The sequence below is a fragment of the Parasteatoda tepidariorum genome, chromosome 2, assembly GCF_982258835.1.
Source record: "Parasteatoda tepidariorum strain Cologne lab strain chromosome 2, Ptep-v5.0, whole genome shotgun sequence".
Classification (NCBI taxonomy): Eukaryota; Metazoa; Arthropoda; class Arachnida; order Araneae; family Theridiidae; genus Parasteatoda; species Parasteatoda tepidariorum.
Genome location: NC_141756.1, coordinates 94,606,786 through 94,630,602, shown reverse-complemented (window position 1 = coordinate 94,630,602; position 23,817 = coordinate 94,606,786). Strand labels below are relative to the sequence as shown.

The 23,817-nt window shown below is 29.3% G+C and overlaps 1 protein-coding gene across 1 annotated transcript in view; it reads right to left on the bottom strand.

Moving 5' to 3' along the window:
- Nucleotides 1–12,470, bottom strand: part of CCAP (Crustacean cardioactive peptide) — a 335,921-nt gene extending 323,451 nt beyond the window's left edge. The window contains exon 1 of the mRNA XM_087157774.1: nt 12,363–12,470. The gene's annotated coding sequence lies outside the window, so the exon portion shown is untranslated. The remainder of the gene's footprint in view (nt 1–12,362) is intronic.
- Nucleotides 12,471–23,817: the final 11,347 nt, after the last annotated feature.

The window sequence follows — 23,817 nt, the reverse complement described above, 5'->3', positions numbered from 1 at the left end:
TTAATAAACCCAATAAAAAGGATTTCGAATCGAAGCAAAAATTAATGGAGTAGAAGCAGAAGGCAAAGGATAAAAACAACTCACTTCTTCATTAAGCTGAAATATTCTCAGATTTAGGTGCACAGAATTATCTAATAACAGTTAGATACTGTGTAAATTTATCATGAATAGAATCTGTGTACCCCATCGCCACATAAATTCGACGAAATACGAATCGAAAATGGCGTCTGTAATACCGAACTAGCGGTGACATTTTTTTCTTAAACCCCTATATTTTTATTAAATCCCTATATAAATATAATAAATTAAAAAATAAATTAATCTGTAAAATTATTTAAGATTAGCATAGTGTATTGGGTATAAATTATTAAGATCAGTATAGTATTTGCCCTAAGTATAGATAAACTCCTTGAGAAGGCTTAATTTTAACGAGTCAACTTCCTAAAAAATAATTTTTTTTCTAAAGAAAATAATAATCCCCTCCCTGTTTTTATACGTTTAACTTTCCCCTGTTTTTATACGTTTTTATACGTTAAAATAATTTTTTCTACGTCAATTATATACTTTGAATAAATAAAAGTGTATGATAGAAATCAGTTTTTTAAAACTTAATTCTGAAATCGATCATTAATATTATTTCTTTTTGCATTTATTTAGAGTAACCAACTTTTAACAATAATTTCAACAATACTTAACGGTGAAACTTTTACAACAATAAAGTTATATAAAATTTGTTTGCAAGATATAATTTAAACAATGGTTCACATTGTTGCAAACAAAGCATCTGTTAGTTCGATTAAAAAAAAAATTTTTTTGACTCATTCTTGTTTGAGATTTCTCAAATGCTGGTTGTCTTTTGTGAGATTAAAAATTGAGAATTATGGATAAAAGCGATTTATATCGTTTTGCTCTTTTGAATCATTGGAGAAAGGAAAGGGAAAAGTATCCCCGACCTAATCGTAAGTATAAAAACATACATCTCAATATTTTTTTTAAATTTTTGTTATTTATTAATATTTAAATTTTGTTATTTATTTTTTTAAAAAAATTAGCAAGTTCAAAATTTATTTGGCATCTTGGCGACTGTCGTTGGCGCATTAGATCAGGATACGGAAAAATCCCCGACTAATTTTAAGAAATATTCTAAATTTATAATTCTTAATTTGTATTGCAATGTCAATGTAACTTTTTAATAAAATGGAGGTTTCCAAAAATACATACTTTTTTGAAAGAAGATTTTCTACCTTTTTTTTTCATAAGTTCCAAAAGTCTCTAAGTGTGGTAATTTGTAAAAATTTCTTTTATCATTGAACAGAAGAAACACTTTAGAGATTATTTTAAAACTATTTTTTATTCAAATATTTAAATTTAATTTTAATTAATGTTTCAGCATATGAGGATGGTACCGAATTCGAAGATGAATTCGATGGGGATGATATTGATGTAGATGAGAATGATTTGTAAGTAGTTATATACCTAAAGTTTTATGCCTTTTGTCATAATTGTCTTTCTTTTTTATTCAATAAAAAGATACCCTTTTGAGTATTAGAAAAATTTACACAGAAAGCAAAAACTCAATGAAAAACAACGAAACATTTAACCCTTCGCGACCGTATTAAATTTATACATGGGTGACATGCTGGAAGGAATTAATTTTTGTTGAACGAACAGTAATACATAATATGGAAGATTATGAAGGAAAAATAAAATTTATTAATTCTTTTTTAAACTTTAGAGGTATGTAACACAATAATTTTTTTAATTTTATGAAAAAAATTACATTTTATAGTTCTCGTGTGGTATCTTTCAAAGCAGTCTCCAATATGAAGCTCAGGTTTTCGAGAACATGTGTTGCAAAAATAATCAGTTTTATTAAATTAGTTTTATAATTAGTATTCCGCCTTTTCTGTTTGAACATACAGAACAATCTTTACTCTTTACATCTTCACAGTGCCGCAATAAATATAGTTTGCCATTAAGCTGTGGCTAACATCTCTGCTGTGGTGGCTGAGAGCAGACATATGACTGAAACGGTTAAAAACCGTTGGTGGCTGAGAGTAGACATACGACCACAAAGGGTGAAAACAGATGTCTTTCTGTTTACTTATTTTGGACACAAAACACTAGTGCTAGAGAAATTCGATTAAGATATGATAGAAACAGAAAATAATGAACAGTCTATTTCAATAATGCTCACCCAAAAATAAAATAACAATCGAAAACATATTTTGATCAAAACTTCTTAAGATACGCCATTTTATTTTGCACACTTTGACCTAAAGAAACTCTGGAAGTCTCCTTCAAAGATCAAACAAATCATTAGAAATCCCACTTTTTTTTTATAAAAATCTATAACCTTCCGGAAGATTTGAAAAAATATATTCTTTTTATAATATTAGTGATGCAGAATGCATGATGGAGTTAAGAGCTGAGGTGCAAACCTCTGATGATGATGATGAAGGTGATAGTGAAGACGAAATTCATGCTAATGAATTTGTTGATGATGTGGTTAAAAATGAGGAAGTTGGGGTTGAATTTAAGGATGATGATGGTAATGGAGTTGAGGAGTTGAATAGGTATGTTAATTAGAATGTTTCCTAATGGCAGTTTAATATTTTAGTTAGAATGATCTTCAGTGTTTGAGTTATTTTTCGCCGTGTTTCGAATAGCACTTTCGTAACCAGTTTAAAATAAAATATTAACATAAAATTGTGAGTGATTACTTATCGGTTTTTAAGTTTTATTATTCCCTATGAATCAAAGGTACAGATGATTAAAAATGAATTTATTGAGCATGAACAGAATTAATGCGTGCAGTTATTTAAAAGATTAAAGTCTTCGCTTTGACTGAAAAAAAAAATTTTTCAAAGGGCATTAACTTTACAAGAGTTTGCTTAATAAAATGAAGTAATTAAAAAATGCTAATTCTGAAAGAATGACAATGTTACTCGTATAAACCAATTTTCTGAAAAGGATTAAATAATTCGTAAATAAGTTCATTTCATAAATAAGTAAATAAGTTCATTCATAAGTTCAGTGGTATAAGGGGCCGTTCAAAAAGTACGTACACACCGAAGGGGGGGGGAGGGGATTTGCTATTTTGTACGGTTTTGTACGATGGGGAGGGGGGGAGGTATTATACAAAGTACGTACATTATAAGCATACACCAAATTTAAATTTGACTTTTTCCTACACTCTCCTTAAATAAATATGTAATTTTATTTAAAACATAATTATTTAAATTTTTATGAAAAAGGGGGGCAGACTAATAAAATGTACGTACTCTAAGGGGGGGGGGAGTGAGACCTTATGTACGGAAATGTACAAAAGGGGGGGAGGGGGTTAAAATTTCTCCATTTTTGTGTACGTACTTTTTGAACGGCCCCTAAGGTATAAACGATCTAAATAATTTTATACAAGATAAAACATTTATTTAGAAAAAATTAAAACATTTAAATAAATTGCAACTGAACATATTTCTTGTAGATTTTATTTCATTATTTTATACTTTTTAAGGTATTTTCTTTATAACCATGAGTATTTTTTCTAAAGTCTATTAAAGGATACCCGAAAAAAAAAACAATATAAATTGAATAAAAAACGAATTCTCTGTTTCATAAGTTTTGAATAAAAGACGAATGAGGTAAATAACTAAATAGAAAACAAACTTTTTTTCAACTGAAAAATCTTTTTAAATACTAAGCCACGATTTTGGAATTTACTTATAAATGCTACTGTAATTATCACCCCTAGAAAAAACTAAAATGGCCATTTTCTTATTTAATAAATAGTTAACACAAAATATAAAATAAATTATTACACATCGTAGCATTTTTAAAACATCTGATCGTTGATAAGATAATAAATTCTCTCTCTTTACAAATATATCTCAACTTTAAAGAAAAATTTATTGAGCAAAATAACTTTATTGAATTTTAAGTTATATATTTTTTCCCTTTTCTTTCTTTTTTTTCACTTTTAGTGAGGAATTGACTTACCCAACTTTCCTATTCAGTGATGTACAGATAGCGAAGCTTTATAAGATGGATGTTGTACACGATAAGGACTCAATCGAATTTGGTATTGAGGACGATAGGTATTTTAACTTTTTCGAAACATTTTAATTATGAAATTATGAACATAGATAATTTATATATATATATATATATATATATATATATATATATATATATATATATATATATATATATATATATATATATATATATATATATGTATATATATATATATATATATATATATATATTTATATACATAAAAGATGACAATCGAGAATGAAAAAGAAATTAAAAAGAAAACTAACATGATTAAATCCATTTCGGGTAAATCCGTGGTTAAGAAATTTTACAACTAAAAATTAACCTTCTCCAATATTCAATAAATATTTTTTAATAATTTCTCTAAACAATCATCGAGTTAAAATGTTGTATTTGAACTTCGACCTTTTATTTCCTCGAAATTTTGAATTATCCAGTATGATATATTAATACCATACGCAAGTCAAGCATTCGGTCCATTCCAAGGTAAATGAGAAATTAAATGTGGTTTTATACTTCAGTAGGAAGGCGACTTAAAAATATATCCGATTACCATATATTTACGCTTTAATTTCATATTTTGTAATCTGACAACTTTGTTAGGAAAATGTGTTTAAACCATTTTTGCAAGATGTTCATAAGGAGATGACCGTCGATCGTTCTCATTTATCGCTTTACGTTCCTATTTCTGTTTTATTTTGCTTTTTTCTTAACTTTGGGGGCAATTTTTGCTTGATGACGTATTATTTTTAAAAAGGTTTTTCCTCTTTTTTGGGGGGCTTCTCACATTATTGTATTGATATATTTTACTTTGGCAAAATTGACTAAAAAAATTGACCGAAAAATCATTTTGAATATTTTTAACTACTTTTAAGCAATTAGGATAAATTGATTGATGTAAAAGTTTTAAATCATTAAACTTTGCATAAAACATAATGTTGTCAATAAATCTGAAAAATAAAATCTCCCTAAAAAATCCATCACGAAATCTCTTCTCATTGTTGTAAATAATATAACGATTTTGATGATTGTAGAATAAAAATCGAGTTTTCTGAAATTTGTGCATTCGAAACTTTCTCTGATTTTAGACGATTGTACTCTATACAAAAAGCTTATAATTTAAAATGAAGCTGTTTTAACAAAACAAAAAACTGTATTTAGCTTTCTAATAATGTGTTACTTTTAAATTTTAGATTAAAAAGTCGTGATGGTCCTTTCTTAAAAGACGAAATAGACTTCTGGCAACGAAGTGATATAGAGCTGACCATGAACGAACAATCTGAACAAAAACAGAAAGGATGCTTTCATTGCTTCGCTCAAATGTTCAGGAGATTGTTCAGGAGAAAATAAACACCACTGGTCTGAAAGTAAATCAAGACTCTCTTAAAGTAAATCACGAGTTGCCCAAAAGTAAATCACGACTTGGATGAAAGACTTTGTAACATCTAAAAAAAATTTATTACTGTTCCTTTTCAATGTCTGAAAACTGTCATTCAAGAAAATTTAATATGCAAATATTTAAACTGCTGTAATTCTTTAACATCGGTAAATTGATTATCAAATAAATTACAGTATTTGCAAGTCCAAAGTGTATTCTATTTACAAATAGAGTAAGACATACATGTAATTTACAATCCCTTACTAGAAAAAAGTGATAGTACATATTTCTTTCGACCAATAACCAATTAAATTTTAAAAAGGCAATGGAAATAAATTTGGATCCATACAAAAATAATTATGATATTAATATAGAATATCAATAAATATTGTACTACAACTTTTACATCGTTAAATCGAAGTAATAAGTTTCGAGAAAGAGAAACCGTCCTTAAAACCTATTATTTCGAAACTTGGTCATAAATCGATGCAATAACATACTGAACTACTACATCAAGCCGCATACTTACAGACGAAGTAAAGGCTACAAAATGGAACATAATATGGTTCATCCAATGCAAACGCACTGCAAATGTAATTCCTTTTAAACAGTCAGGTGACCACGGTCCTGTGATATGGCTGTGTAATTCCTTTTAAACAGTCAGGTGACCACGGTCCTGTGATATGGCTGTGTAATTCCTTTTAAACAGTCAGGTGACCACGGTCCTGTGATATGGCTGTGTAATTCCTTTTAAACAGTCAGGTGACCACGGTCCTGTGATATGGCTGTGTAATTCCTTTTAAACAGTCAGGTGACCACGGTCCCGTGATATGGCTGTGTAATTCCTTTTAAACAGTCAGATGACCACGGTCCTGTGATATGGCTGTGTAATTCCTTTTAATCAGTCAGATGACCATGGTACTGTGATATAACTGCGAATCCCGCAAGTGTGAGTTCGAGACCAATGGCGGACTACAAATGCGAATGTAAATGAAAGGGCCAATTATTCGCGAATTATTTTTTCTTTTTATTAAAGAATTAAAACCAATTTTAGAGATTATTAATTTTAATAAAATATTTTTTAAATTATCGCTTTAAATATTCCACTTCCTAAAAGTAGCTCCGGGACACTTATGAAAGATTTCTTGTGTGCTCTGCCTATATTATAACGGCCTGTATGTACTACGCATTTATACAAAACTATAATTTTCAAAATTTGCCCATTTATTACTTTAATATACTTAAATGCAAAGTTATAGAATGCTTAGTTTGTGCTCAAGGGGGCAAAATTGCAATGTCAAACTTTTTTTGTATTCTCTTTCTTTACAGAAATACCTAAATTCTGCTTTTATTTTCAATTTTTCATAGTTATAAAACCAAAATCCGCCAATAGTTTAATGTACTTGTAATTCAGGCCAAACCACAAAACTGTTGACAAATTAGGGGAATATGTTTACAATTTTCCCTATAGTTTTGAATTAATACACGGGCCATTAAGCATCAGTTCCGAGGATTCGGGGTGCGAACGTCGGACATGTCGGAACGGTCAGACTGTATTTAAAAATTAAATTTAGAAAAAATACTTTTCTAATTAGTTTGCAATATTGTAACGAAATAAAAATAGCGTATAATAGCGTTAAAAAGGAGATGCTGCTCAGTTATTGTATATATTTTGGTAAAAAGTTAATACATTTGAAAAGAGTTAAATAAAATAAGTGTCAACAATTCAAGTCAAATGATTTAAATTTGTGATTAAAATAGTAATTTTAACGACCTGATTTAATAAAGAAAATCTCATTTTTTCTGACTTAACAATTTTCAGGATTCTTTTTTAAACTTAAAACAGCAACCATTCATAAGGAACTATAGATTTTCTTCGAACATATAATGACAACAAAATATATATAGCAGAGTCAAGGTAAACACTGTTTTTAGTTTATTTAAGTTAGTCATGGCAAATACTGTTTTTAAACAAATGACTAAAAAATTTAATACGAAAATTTAAAAAATGAAATTTTACGAATTCACTGGAACAATTCAAAAAAATTTGCCAATATTTTCTCTGTGTTAATAAATGCTTCACAAGAATGGATGGTGTTTTCAGTAGAAGTGTAAATAATAACAATCTCGAGCTGTATGTCTGCTCTAGTTCCGGTTAGAAAGTTTGCAGCTGCTTACTACATGTTATTCTGCGAGGCGATATTTTCAAACGGATAATTTTGTTTTCAATAAAAGAAATAAATTAGATAATTTCTGAGCTCAAATCTCAGTGTTTTCATCATAGAAAAAAAAATGGGTGAGAATTTCTTACCCTTTCTCAACAGGGTGAGATTTCAGAAAGTTAAGTGAGATTTCTAAAAACTGAAAAAATACAAATAGACTTGAAAAAAAAAATTCTTTCACTATAATACATTTTTAAAGCATTGAATATTCTTGCTGCATCATCATAGAAGATTTTGCCTTTACTAGGTATTTGTCCATCTTACATTAGGTCATAAAAAATTTGAACGTCTTACATGAAAAAACCTTACCTGCGGTAAACACGTGGTTGCAGAGAAATGTGTTCTGAAAGGGGTTCCGTGGTTCGGAGGGGTTGTGTTCTGTTGTTCGAAAAAGTTCTGAACAATACTGGTAAATAGGGAATCTAGATAACGGGGCAAATGTTGAAAATAATGAAAGATCCAGGAAGAAAAGTGAAATGGATTTTATTCCAATTGGCGTAATTCGAAGCTTTTTCCAAAATGCGAGAAATTCGCGAATTTTGAAATTGATTTATAGAATGCGCGAATTTCTCGCGGTAATCATTTGTTAATGCGAGAAAAGAAAAAAATATGCGAGATTCTCGCATTCTCGCGCTGTAGTGAAAACACTTTGTTAAAATTTTTAACAAAGCCTATTTTTAATTTCAATGAGTAATTATTACCAAAATTAGCTTAGATTCAATGGTGTCAATAATAATATGGCAACAATTTACGTTTCTCTTTAACCTATTAGTACCATTTCTCCATAAATTTTCTTTTTTTGAACATAATTTTTTTTTTCATTTCTATTTGTGCTTATTACCTAAATTAATTGAGCCTCATTGGAGTCAATAAAAGTATGGCAATTTTCTCGGTTCCCCTAAGCAAATAAGTACCTTTAAATAAATACCTTAAAAAAAACAAAGCCAGTAATCAAGATTAAATTTGAAAATAATTTGGCGAAAGCTAATCGCCAAAAAGACAAGGCGAATTAGAGTATAACCGTGTAACTGAAACATTTTTGTGGTAAAAAAAAAAAAGAATAAAGAGTTATAAATAGATTTTGTTTTCGATTTAATCGTGACAGTGAATTAATGAGTTATACATTTGTATTGAAATAAAAATTTAGCCGTTACATAAGAAAAGAATAAAAGATTTGTATTAGCTTTTTGTAAATTGTAATAAAAAATAAATAATTAGTTTAATTTTATTAAAATTATATTAAGAATGATTAAAAAAAGAAACATAAGAAATTAACGAAAGTTTAAAACCTAGGAAATATGTAATGCCTATTATGGCATTACAGGGAAGAATCTAGAATAATTAGTACTACGAGCGGTAAAGAAAATGTTATAGCTGTAAGGAAACTAATTATTCTCTACTACTACAGGGTTCTAAATTAAGTTTTCTACATTTAATGTTTTAAAAATTAGGAAAAAAACTGTCAATGAAATATTTATTTCAAAAGATTTACTTAAAGTTTTAGAGGCAGATAGGAACACGATTTTTTTTTCATTAATACAATCTATATCAATTTTATTCTACCGTTTATAATTACCTAACATTTTCCAGAAAAATTTGCACAAAAACTTCATGAAAATGTGAGAAACAAAGTCAACCCTCATCTATCAAAAGGTACCTCAAGATAGAATCAATATTAGAGTTGATGATTGATGAGATTGATGATACTGATTGGATGATTCGAATCACTGAGTTGATTTGGTGATTCTAATCACAAACTTGCACCCGTTTCGAATCAGTAATCAGTTGATTCGAATAAGTATCGAAATAGATTTAATGTATAATTGCTTCTTAAATTTCAGTTAGTTTTGTTTCTCGGTGATGCTAATTTAAATCATATGATTAGGATACTTTTTCAATCAAGTGATTTATATCAGAGATTACTTTTTCATACTTTTAGGATACTTTTTCAATCAAGTGATTTATATCAGAGACAAATCAAATGATTCAGATCTATGATTCGAATCATTACATTTCAATCAATGATTCGAACTGAGTTTTTCAAATCAAATAATTCGAATAACTGATTCTCATGAAGTGATTCACATCACTGATTCAAATCATGTGATTCGGATCACTATTCGAATTAATTGATTCAGATCTCCCACAATTTCTTAAGATAAAACGATTCAATTTTCTTTTATTATTATTAGTTGCCTTTCCCAGAGGCTTTATGTTATCAGAGTAAGCAAAACATGTTTTTAGAAGTTCATTCCTTCTGACTTAATTTAATTAAATTCAGTATCATATGACATAAGGCTATGCTCGATATCTACTCCTGATAATTAAAAATCAACAAATTTCCTCAATACATATCCTCTTCGGCGAGCAGTGAAAGTCTTATTCCAAATGTAACCAATAATAGTATATTTTGTATTTATTAAAAAACACAAATTAACATAATAGTAATAATACCCATTGCTAAAATTAGCTTAGCATTATAAACGTCAATAATAACAGGGCAATTTTTCATGGTTTTTCTAGATCAGTACCTTTTCTTTATTAATTTAACTTCTTGGAACTTAACTTATTTTTTAACTTATTATCAAAATTTATCAAGTGTAATTCTCGAAATAAATTAGTAACGATATTAATATTTTTATACTCGTTTTTGGCAAATGAACTAATATCGGTACTTATTTCGGAGGCTGTAAAAATTGTCTAAGTATTATTGACGAAAGTAATGATCAACAATTAAATGTGGTAAAAAGGGGTCCCCTGCAGACAGAAGAGAGATTTTACTTCCACCGTGTTAACCTGGGGATAATTATACGTCCGGAATTTCCTAATTAATTCAGCAACCATTTTTTTACCATTCCCGTACAGTTTCATACTATTAGATTAATTATAATCTGAGAACTAAAAATTATGTCTAATTTGAAATGGGATATTCAAAATTCATCATAATTTTTTCATGGCTCATTTGAATATTTATAATTTTATTTTATGAGTTCTTATTGACTTTCCACTTATTAAGTTTATAGACACAAGCTTTAAAAGCGAAAGAAACAAAACAAGAAACACATGATTTCATATATCTATTAAATACGATAATAGTGCAGTACCGGTACATTTATTTATGTCACATTAGAGCTGCGCAGTGAGCTATTGGCGACGGTCTGGAAAATATCCCTGAGGATGATACAGTGACACCACACATACGTTACATCCCGTTTTACAGAGAGGACATATTCACACACCAACCGTCCATCCGCAGATCGTAGTTTTGACCTGAACCAGAGCACGATCAATCTCCGATCCAGTACTACCAAAGGTATTGACTTTACATGATCATGATAAAATAACTAGTTTCTGACAAAGAACTCTTTTCTTGATTATATCAGCCATCATAAAATGATCAGGAAATTTTTCGGTTCGATATCAGACGGTAGAAAACTGAAGAATTTTTAAAAAAACTTATGCAAAATAAAAAGAAATTCTAATCCACATTTTTATTATTTATTAAATATACAGTAATGTTTACTTCAGTTCTTACCATTTTTATTCTTTGAGTAAATAGGAATTTTGCTATGTGGAAAAATTATTTTTAGATGTATTTATGAAATTTAATTCCTCTTTCTTTAATGTATAACTAAATAAATGCATTTACTCGATTTCAGTACTCTTATAACATAATTTACGCAATTAAAATAAAGTTAATAGAATCTACTAGAACATATTAATTTTTCCTTTTTTCGTTTAACTAAATATTTTTTTAAAGAATGAATTAAAAGTTTTGTTGGAATCACAATTTTTTATAAGGCTACTGCTATGCTGGAAATAATTCCCTGCATTAAATTCAAGCTAGAAAAAATAAATAATAAAAAAATCAATAACTTAAGCTTTTCTACATTTTCAAAATCTAAAACTATTCAATATAAAAAATCTATTCAACATTTTTTCACCTAACATGAAAATAATTAGAATTTATATCTTAAAACTAAGAACAAAATGAACGAACAGAATTATTTTGTATTTATAACACATTATTTTAGTAAGTTATATCAGGCATAACTTATAATTTATTTCAATTCCTTTTTTAATAAACTAAAAAATCTTTAAAATTCAGAACCATCAACTAACTACTGACAATGTTTCAATGAGTTTCACATAAATTATTATATGCTTTTATAATTAGAAAACATTATAAAAATACGTTATTTTAAGCAACTTTTTTATTAAGTTCCATTAAGGTCAATAATTCTATAAGGGCACAATTTATTATAATTATCTTTATTATATTATTATAATTATCTTTATTATATTTATATAATTGTTCTCACATAGTTATTTACCATCCAAAATTGATGGATTTAATAACAAAAATTTTAACGAAAGCAAAAATGCAATTGTAAAGGAATGGCAGATAGATATGAATGACGTTAGTTCGTAAATAATCATGTGACTCGCCGTTTAAGATGAAAACGAAAGTAAGTGTTTTTTTTGCTTAAAAATAATCATATAATTAGTCACTATAAAAAAAAGTAATTAAATATTTTCTAGTGGTTTTGAAGGATTCTAAATGGGTTAAGATTTTAAAAAATGACTTAAATTCTCCATTGTTTGTAAACTTTTTGTTAAATTAATTAATATAAAATCAAAAACATAAATTGAAGCAAACAATCAAAAACTAATGAATGACATAAAGAAAATATATAACTTACCAAAAACAATCTTGACTGTCTAAAAAAATAGCTAGAAAGTAGATTAGAATTCTATAAAGCTAACTGAATAAAGATTTGTAACTCAAAGATAGTTCGATAAACGACTGAAAAAAGGAATAAGCGGTGCTTCCCCTTTCAAAGAAAAATTAAACCGAAACATGTCCCACAATTCTCTAAATAATATCCTGCGTCATAACGTTTCTCATAAATTATCATCTCTAATTTTTCATTCGAATACGTTCTGATACAAGCAAAATTATCTGTTGTTAATCTTGCATGAAGTTTTAAAAAAATAGTAACTTTGATAAATACATACTCCCATTCATTTAAAATAGAACACTTTAATGTCTTTATATTTGAATCATTTATTACATTATTAGTATTTTCACAGCCGAAAAATATTAACAAATATGCAAAAGGCATAGTATTAAATTCGTAACTTATGCTAAAATACTATGCTTGATCCGAAATTGAGAAGTTTGTAGGTGTAAAGTCACGTTATTTTGAGTTAAAGAACCGACACTAAGCTTTGCGAAACCGTGGGTAAAACATTTTGTGAGCCTTTAAAATATTTTTAATTGGATATCTTAGAATCCCGCTACATTTTAGCAAAGTTTATTAAAATCAATTTCGAAGTGAAAAAATATCTATTCACTTCAAAAAAAGAAATCAATTCAAATTAAAAAATTTTTTAATTTTTTATCTCATGAAAGAACAAATGAAACTTTTTTATTATCATTATTTATGTTTAATTTAAGATTGTTGTTTATTTTTATTGATGACATATCAGCCGCAGGAGCCTTAGAAATGAGGAACTTGGTTTTAAGACTCTCTCTTAAATAACCAAATAAAAATATTTAAATATATCTTATTTTTTAGTTTTATCACTTTTTACAAATGTGTGCTTTCAGATACAGGGACAGGGTAACTAAAGTGTGTATGTTTGAAACTAGAAGTTTCGGTGCGTCCAGGCGAGTGTAAAATCTGACGTGGAAGTGATAGACCCTCGTCGTGCTCTACACTCGTTCAGCCGTTTCGGAACTTTCCGTATCACTCATGCAGATTTCAATAGGACGAAATGTTCCCGCTTTTTGTAGAATACAATATAATTGTAGATTTCTTTCAATTTTGACTATTCGTACTTTAAGGTGCTGTATTGTTTTAACCCTTAAACTGAACATATCAGATTGCTGCCCTATTTTAACTCTGAACATCTATGAGTGATTAGCTTGCGCTTCTAATTCAACCGTACAGTTTTTAAATGTGTTGTTTTTTCTAAGTTCAAAACCCTCCTTAAACACTGCTGTAACCTCCATTAGTGTTGAAAAAAGTTATTCTTATCGATAGGCCTGGTTACTATTTTATTTTCCCTCTTTATGCTTAAACTCGGCTTTTGATCCAATTTGAAAATTCACCCATATAAATTCAGTTTTTCTAGTAAAATTCGAATTTACAAAGATCTATATGCATAAAATTTATTTTCACATTGTGAGGTACTTTCTAACTACACGTTGCTTAATCATTTTTTATGCATTTTTTTTTCTCCTAAATAGAACAAAATCAGCGTTGAGAAATGAGTTTGAATGCATTATTATGGTATAGTGTGGGGTGCCTCCTTCAGTACAGGAAAATATTTAGTTAAAATAACAACAAAAAAAATTGCTAGAATAGTTTTTGCCTGTTTAATTAATTCAGACTGAATTTAGCGAATAAAATGTGAGATAGTTTCTTGCCGTATTCCTATCATTGGTGCCGTTAGAAGAGATTGATAATGACAATTTGAATCAATATTTAAAATTGGATTCAATGTTACGAGAGTTTGATGCCGTGTTGCTGCATTAAAATTAAGATACGTAACTTTTACTTATAGAATGTATTTGTTTAAATTTATGATTACTCTATTTCTAGATAAAATTTATTTCTATTAAAAGCTGGGGCATTTTTCAATAAACTTTATACATATTCAATATTTAATTTTAAAATTAAATATCTATCCATAAACACAGATTTAAAAAAAAATTAAATTAAACGTAGTAAAGTGTCCATTTTCAAAGAAGCTATAAATGTTTTTAAAAATTTAAAATTCACCAGTGTCTGAACTTGCGCCCATTACATGTGCCAGTTTTAATACATTATGGCTACTCATCAAGCTTGTTTTTTTCCGTAATGTTTTAATCTGATCTAGTTTAATATATTTAGTTGCCAGTTATACGATTAAAGTTCGTTTACCTTTTTAAAAAATTTTAAATATTATAATCCTTGTTTAAAGTTACAGTAAAGAAAATAAAATTAAACATCTAGCAAAAGAGATAATTTTAAAGTCTGGATGTTTAAGTGCATATTTTTATTCTTTCAGTATCAAAATTTAGGAAATTTTTTAAACTTAACAAACTGGCTTAAATTTGGATTAAATATAACTGAGCAGTTTTAATCCGATATTTTTTTAACATTCACCACATGTACTATTTTACAAAATCAAATTTGAAATTGTTTCAAAGCGGTTTCATAGTGTTTAACATCCTCGCATAATTTAATACTTACTTAAATACAGGGTGATTCTAAAAAGCTGGGCAAAATTTTAGGAAGTGATAGTACACACTCAAGCAAACAATTTTTATCAAAGAATGCATAGTCGAAAACAAAACTCAAAACCGCTAGAGGGCGTCAAAGTTTATGTTCTTATATGAGGCAAAAACACACAAAGGACGATGAAGTTAAGTTATAAAAGCAAACGTAATGGCATGTGATTACAATAAGTGTTCAAAATAGTGGCCGGCAGCGGCTATGCAGGCAGTACAACTGCTAAGAAAAGATAGGCGAATATTCTGAAACACACCAGGCATATAACGAACTTTCCCTGCAGCGGCCGAAAGCAAAGATCTAATTTACTACAGTAACAAAAACTTCTACAATAATCCAACAATAATTTTTGGAGACTTCAATTCACATCACAGCTTCTGGGGTTATTCAAACAATGACGCAAGGGGAGAAGTATTGTTAGATTTTATCATATCTAACATCTTAATTTTAAATTCACAACCAGCATTACCGACTTTCGTAACATCTTTAACCTCATCTTTTCCAGATCTTACTCTTACAAATAACATAGATATTTTAACTTTTTCTAATTGGAATGTTCTGGATATAGAAAGTAATTCAGACCACAAATATATCTTATTACAAATCAATAACAAGTATACGTTCTCCTCTTTCATAAGGTTTAAAACTAAGTTTGGAAATCATAATAAATTTAAAAAACATTTCTCGAACTTTATTCCAGATCTAAACATTGAACTAGACAACGTACAAAATCCTATGGATCTTTATATTTTTACAAATAATCTCATTAGTAAAATTTTCTTAAGCTGCAAAAACTCCTACAAACTTAAACTTTTCAATCGTCCTACAAACACTTCTTGGTGGACAGCACAACTTTCAATTCACAAAAAAGAATTACAAGCAATTAAAATACGTTTTTTGATGAAGAAATTAAAAAAATATAAAGCTATTTTCAAGCAAAAAAGAGCACAATACAAAAAACTAATTATCAAAGCAAAGTACAATAGTTGGCAATATCTCTGTGAAAGCATTAAAAATTCCCATGGAGCTCATTATAAGTCATCCTTTAAAACAAACTCCTATCCGACCATCTTAACTCAGATTTATGACACTAACTGTCCAATAGAAGAGGCCAAGAATGTTCTTCATAATCTTTTCCCGGATGACAAAGTCATTCAACAAAACAAATACAGCTATCAAAATAAAAATCCAGATCCTCCCTTCAACCACAATGAACTTCAACGTCTTCTTAGAACACTAAACAACAAAAAATCACCAGGCATAGATGGCATTGATTATATAATTGTAAAAAACTTATTCATGTTTTTCGGTCCACTTATCCTAAATTTTTTCAACAAATGTCTCACTCTGGAAGTCTTCCCTGACCATTTAAAAAATGAGCAAGTTTTACTTTTTCTTAAAAGAGGCAAAAATCCCAATGTTTTATCTTCATATCGTCCTATAACACTAATTCCTTGTTTGGGTAAATTCCTAGAGAAATTAATCGTTAAGAGACTAACTTTTCATTTAGAGAAACTCAACGCACTGTCTGATTTACAATACGGTTTTAGATTTGGTAAATCGGTCAATATAGCACTAGAAAATTTCAAAGACAACCTATCACTTTTAAAAAATAATCACAAACACGTCGCCGCAATATCGCTCGACATCAAAGGGGCATTTGACAATATCCAGTATGATCTAATTAATAGAGAATTGTCAATGTACCAAGTCCCATCCAATCTTTGTTTTATAATAGAAAGCATCAATACGAACAGGCTATCCATCTTAGCAACAAATCGGGGATATGTAACAAAAACAAGTCAAAAAGGCTGCCCACAAGGGTCTTGCAAAAGACCGACTGCGTGGAATTTAGTAATTAATAACCTTTTGAAAATGCAGTTTGAAAATTCCATAGTACAAGCCTTTGCAGACGACTTGATAATTCTTACATATGCCAACTCTAGGAGGCAGTTAGAACAAGTATCGAATCTAACTCTAAATCGTATTCACAATTGGATCACCAAAATTCTTTAACTCTTTCAATTGATAAAACAGCCTATGTTCATTTTTACAACACTAACAGGGGTGCAATCTTCAAAATTAACAACGAAAAAATTAAGCAAACAAATCATTTTAGGTACCTTGGAGTTGTAATCGATAAAAAATTGAATTGGGGTCCTCATGTCAATATCCTTAAAGAAAAGGCAAACACTCTTCTCAATTCTCTTTACAAAATCAATAATAAATCTTGGGGAATAAGTCAAAAAGCAAGAAAACTCATTTATAACACAGTAATAGTCCCCTCTCTAGCACACGGTTGCAATATTTGGGCAAAAAATATCTCACCCCGGATATCTAGGACCTTAATTTCGATTCAACGCAAATTCCTTTTGAATATGACCAAGGCATACCACTCTACCCCCACGGCAGCTCTTCATGTTTTAACAAATATTCCCCCCCTTCCAGACCAGATTATGCTCTTGTCATGCTCAACAACATTAACTCAAATTAAAAAAAATGCATTCTTCCATCAGATAAGTTATAATCATCAGAACTATGAAAATAAATTAAAAGTGCCAATTTATCACCCATCTTATTATATAAAAAACAAAATCTCCTTAACTGAGCAAGGTAACTACGACTTTAGAAAAGATACCAACTTCTTCACAGACGGTTCCAAAACTGAAACAGGCACTGCATTCGCATTTCTTAACAATGCTCATTCACAAACCTTCACATTGGATATTAACAACTCTATTTTTCAGGCCGAACAATTGGCAATATTAGAATGCGTAAAACACATCAAAAATAACTCAAACTTTAACAGACAAATAAATTACATAATCTGGTCAGACTCTAAAGCTTCAATAACATCAATTAAAGACGCAGGATCAATTAACCTCATAATCAGAGTTCGTTGATTTAAATCAGCTTGATTTAAATCACGATTTAAATCATGATTAAAATCAAATGATTTTTTTAAAAAAATCATTGATTTAAATCAACTAATTTATGTATATATATTATATTGATTTTAAAAGTTAAAAAACAGTGCGTTAAATATTGATACTTTTATTATTTTCTTTTCTTGGTTTCAAAATTTATTTTAAATAAATTGCTGCAGTAATTAATTTTAGTTAACGAAATTACTTTCTTTCTTGGAGTGTGTTAAACACATTTGAAATTACATGTTTAAAAATCTTTTGATTCTTAACATTGAAAGTACAGATTAAAGTAAATATTTAATGCTGTCTTAATATAGACTTGCATAGCTGTAGAAAGTAAATAAACATGATTTTTTTCAGAAAGAAAAATAAGCAAATGTTAATTAAAATTCTACCTTTTGATTAAAAAAGCATGGAATTCAAATCTACATTATAGTTTATTGATGGAAATTTCTACGTTTCTAAAGCTCGAGGTAATATTAAAAAGAAATTACCTTAATATGCCAAAAATAGAAAGAAAAAAAAAGAAGCTGAGTTCAGATATTTTTTCCTGATATAGTGTCATTCTTCCCTTACAAAGTCTATTTGAAGCAGTAGGGTTTATTAACTGGTATTTTTTCTTCTTCTTATAATATGTTTACGGTATCTTTGAAATTATCAGATTTCTTTTGTGAAAAAAATTCCAATGAGTACATAGATTTTTTTTAAATGTTTTTTAGCTTAACTTATGTATTTTGATATAGGATTAAAAATGAATATTTTAACATAAAAATTTATAGATTGAATATTTATTTTTTGATGAATGACAACATTTATAAACACAATCTGTTGCATTTATTTTGCCATTTTATAAATCATGAGGAAAAAAAAAGAGATCACAATTTTAAATTAAAATTATGGTGTGCTAATTGAAACTTTGTGTTACTAGTTAAAGTAGTATTCCTTAAATTATCTATTTTATCTTGTCTTTTAATTTCAATCATGCCCTTGTATCAAAATGGTCGCTATGCATTATAATGAAAAATTATTTTAGTAAGTTAGAGCTTCTAAAATATTGTTATAATATAGTTTTAATATTAATTTAATTTTGATTAAACCTTTATAAGGTTTTTTTAATCATAAATTAAAGCTCTTATAGCGTTTTTGAATAGAAATCAAAAAAATCTGATTTAAATCAAAAAAATCCGATTTAAATCAAAATAATCCGATTTTTTCGATTTTTTTTTAAGAAAATCAAAAAAATCACGAACCCTGCTCATAACCAAAGACATTCAACATGCACTAATGGACACCGCGATTCAAATCTCTTGGATTAAAGCGCATAACAATAAAGAAGGTAATGAGAGAGCGGACGAATAGGCCAAAAAAGCAACACAAAGCATTAAAAATTATTCCTTTCCTCTCCCTGTTTCACACCTAAATCAATCTCTTAAAAAATCTTTATCTAGTAATTGGCAAAACCAATGGAATAATTCCGATAGAGGAAGACGTCTGTTTAACATCATCAATAATGGCAACTACTTTAATTCAATTCCAATTAAACAAGTCATCTGGTACCTAACAGATCACGGTCCTTTTCCTTCTTTCTTTCATTACCTTCATATCTCGGATACAAACCTTTGTACCTGTGGTCAACCAGGTACACCAGAGCATTACTTTTTTTTATGAATTTAATTTATGAAATTTTTTATGAATTAACTAATGTGATACGCATTATTGTCATCTGTATTGCGCAATCGTGCTTTGTAATTGTGGTGCAGTTATGAATTTTGTAATGGTTTACTTAAGTGCCGAGTTTTGTGCGAGCTAGACTGTCGTCCAGACGTGGACTATACGGTTAAGGGTTTTGCAAACCTAGATACGTGTCCACGTCTGGAAGAAAAGAAAAAAAAGCGGCCGAAAGCCTGGCGACAAGTTTTTCTGCAGATCCAATGGGAGTCTCATACATAGGAGCCTTCAGCCATCCCCACAAAAAGCCAATTGTTTTTTTAAATATTTTTGGACATTATAGCACTCGAATCAGCAGCTTTTATGTATGAATCGTGACGAAAAATTTGCATTCGAGCTCTTCTTCTTCCCATAACATGCAAATAATAACTCGCAACAGGAATGGAGCTTTCACGTTTGCATGAAACAACTTTCCAAATGCGCCAGCACCTTTGCGTTTTGTTTTCGACCATGCATTCTTTGATAAAAATTGTTTACTTGGGTGTGTACTATCAATTCCTAAAATTTTGCCCATCTTTTTAGAATTACCCTGTATACAGCTTTTATTTAGCAATGTTAAGATTATCAAAGAGAAATGAGTTGAATTAACTTTTAGTATTTTTAACAAAATATTAAGCATTCTTAAATTTTTTTCTATACTGTACCCGCATTTCAGATTTCATACTCGTTCACTTTAATATTGTAAATTATCTTTAAATCGTCCCTGTATAGAACTTTATTGACATATTCGATAACTTTATGTAAAAATTTCTAATCAAAAGTGCACATCTAAGCAATAAGACTTTTTTATATATATGTTTAATAAAATATCTTAAACTAGTACGTTTAGGCAGTGCACTCCAACAAATCGCTTTTTTGAAGAAGATAGTACTTTAACCACGAACTGTAGTTTATGAATGTAAAAACATCTGTTAATACATTTTGTTTGTGAAACACATTATAAATGTTAAAATCTGATACAACCATATCCCTTGTACAGAAATTTTTACCAGTCTCGGAAGTTCTGTTTGTTTTAGAAATTTAAGTTTAATGATCACTTTATTTATTTATTTTTTTATTTTAAAGCAAGCAAAGTAGCTCCTCACAGAGAATCGGTAATTCACAAGAATGGTCTATAATCTAATTTTAACAAATTAATTGTCTACAGTGTAGTTAAACAACCTTCTCATTGTGTAGACTCTACACAATGAGAAGGTTGTTTAACTACAGGGAAGTTTGATGGTGTGGATGGGAAAGTTTCGAAACAGCTTGACGATTGTGAAGCGCGAGGGGGTAGCTGTAGACGACCGTTCTGCTCCCTCGTCTTGTTTCACACTCGTTCAGTCGTTTCGGGACTCTTCGAACCACTCCTTCAAACTGCTGTAGTGCAACAACAGTTTTCTATGAACTCTATGACAGCAATAAGTTCAAAACTGAGGAATATAATTTTTAAAATTTATTCAAATTCTTGTGTTAATAATTAGTTTAATACAGTGAGGTGCTGATTTGTTTATTTTTCTAAAGAATAAATTACGACCTTTTTTTTTTCTTCTTTAAACTAGCCCCTGTAGAATTAGATTCCCCACTATATTCTAAATTTGTCTAAGTAAATCTGAGCTCTGTATTAACTTAGAATTAGGATTGCATGATTTTTAGAAGATCTCCAGGTCAAAATCAATATTTTAACTATCAAATTTTTGAAACTGTAACTAAAATATTAAACACATTTGTTTTTAATGAAGTAAAACTATGTGTATCTGCAATGGGAAAAAATATACTTGAGGGTGCCCCTTGGCGCCATTCCTGTTAGCGCGGAACAGGAATGGCAGCCAAAACATAATGATATTTCAATAAAACATTGGAAAATTTCAACAAAACATCGGCCAAAACTTGCAATGAACCCAATATAAGCAAAATTAATAAACCCAATTGTGATATAACGTATAATTTTTTCCTCCTTTTCCCTTCTTCACTCAGATACTTCCCAAAATCACAATTGGCCAAATAAATGGTAACCAGTTAACAACACAAATATTTATTAACAAAGAAAGAAAAATGAAGTTTGAAGAAAATTAATATAACCAATCCACCTAAACAATTCGCTTCCGCTCTCCATCAGAGCGTTCCCTCCTCTGCCTTTTTTACAACATCTACCTTGATGACAGCGCCATCACAACATGGAGGCATGACCATGACACCAATAAAAAGGATTTTGAATCGAAGCAAAAATTAATGGAGTAGGAGCAGAAAGCAAAGGAAAAAAACAACTCTCTTCTTCATTAAGCTTGAATATTCTCAAATTTAGGTGCACAGAATTATTTAATAACAGTTAGATACTGTGTAAATTTATCATGAATAGAATCTGTGTACCTCCATCGCCACATAAATTCGACGAAATACGAATCGAAAATGGCGTCTGTAATACCAAACTAGCGGTGACATTTTTTTCTTAAATCCCTTTTCATGACTGCCCACATACCTTCGATCTTATTGACCAAATTAAAAAGTAACCTTACCAGCCGGTATCCAACGTAGAACTAACGGACCTCTGAAATTACAAATACCGTTGAACATTTAAAAATAAACGCTAAAATCTAAACCAATCAGAATCACGATTGGGTTTCAACATCGCCTATCTTGGCGATCAACCGCCATCACAACTTGGCGAGAATCAAGGGGCACCCTCAAATATAGTCTACCCCGGCAATGTTCAGTTTTGAGACAGTTCTTGCACTTTTGTTATCTTTATAGTTTTAATGTAACTTGCATTTCTCATTCAATGTAAACAATCTGCTTCGCAGAAACTGAAATGTATATTTTGTAAAGATATTGTTTTTTTTTCTGAAACATAATGTTATTGTTATAGATACATATAAAAAAAATTTTGAAATGTGCTTGTATTAATTGATAAAATTCCTATCACTTGAAAGAAGTTTTAAATGTTAAGTACAATTTACTCTTTAGAAAACAAATGAAAATAATTTTATTGTAAGCACTTACAGATAGGATATAAACTTTTGATTGTATTTTTCAGCATCCCATATAAATGTTCAGACATTTTCGGTGAAAACTTAAATTTACTTCAAATTTAACTGATAAACTAAACGTTATTTTCAGTAATTCTTCAGAATTTACTAAGTTAGCTTTTGTATAAGAATAACTTTGATGTATTTTAACAATACAAACTTTAAATGTATTGTGTTAGTTTCTGAATGTATGTTAATCTTTTGTAACGGGACTTAATTAATTAATTTTGTAACGGGACACATTAATGGAGTTTCCAAAACTCTAGAGGATTTCTTGACCTCCTAAAATTTAAATTTCAAAATTTTAATTTATTTCGGTTTTACCTTGAGTAAAATTTTAATATAGCGCAGCAAAAGCCATATCTTGGCTTTGTAAACTATACATCCACTCCATATTAATGAAAGAGTTAAAGTTGAGGACATACAGGAAACTTAGAATTTGGGATTTGAAATCAGATTTAGTTAGAAAGTCGGAAAATTTACAAAATTATCTGTTCTTAATGGGTGATCATTACATGTTCTTATTTCTGAAATTTTCAACTAACAAGTCTTTAAACTGAACTCTGATTCTTTTTTTTTCTCATCCTCATTACTGAAGTTTGCCATGCCAAATAACATAGCCGAACAGAATCCATCGTAGTCCTTTTAGAAGTTCTTGTGCTATCTGTAAAATCTTTAGAAATGAACAATTGCAGGGATCTTAACCCTAGATAACTGTACTTAATCCTGAGTTAATCTATTATTCGATTAATACGAATAAAAAAAATATCTTTCCCTTTAATTCAAAGAAATTATCAAAACTTAAAACATTAGAATATTTAAATAAAAATATGGTAAAAATTGTCGTGTGCTCTCCACTAACAGGAGTATGTTGACACTCTGCGTTTCTATCATGGACAGAATAAAAAGTATTTAGCATAATAATGTGCAGAAAAAACGGAAAATGCAGATAATGGCATTGACACCAATTTCTACATATGAGCCGTGGTGCTCAGGGGATAAAACGTTCGCCTTCCAATGAGGTGAACCGGGTTCGAATCCCAGAGATGACTGCTCGATACGAATTCCACATCCAACTCGCACCGACCACAGTGCTGACGCGAAATATCCTCAGTGGTAGACGGATCATGGGTTAGTCCCCTTGCCTTCAGAGTTTTTTTTATTTTATTTCCAATGGCAGATTATAGACAGTAACAGCATACATAAACATCTAAA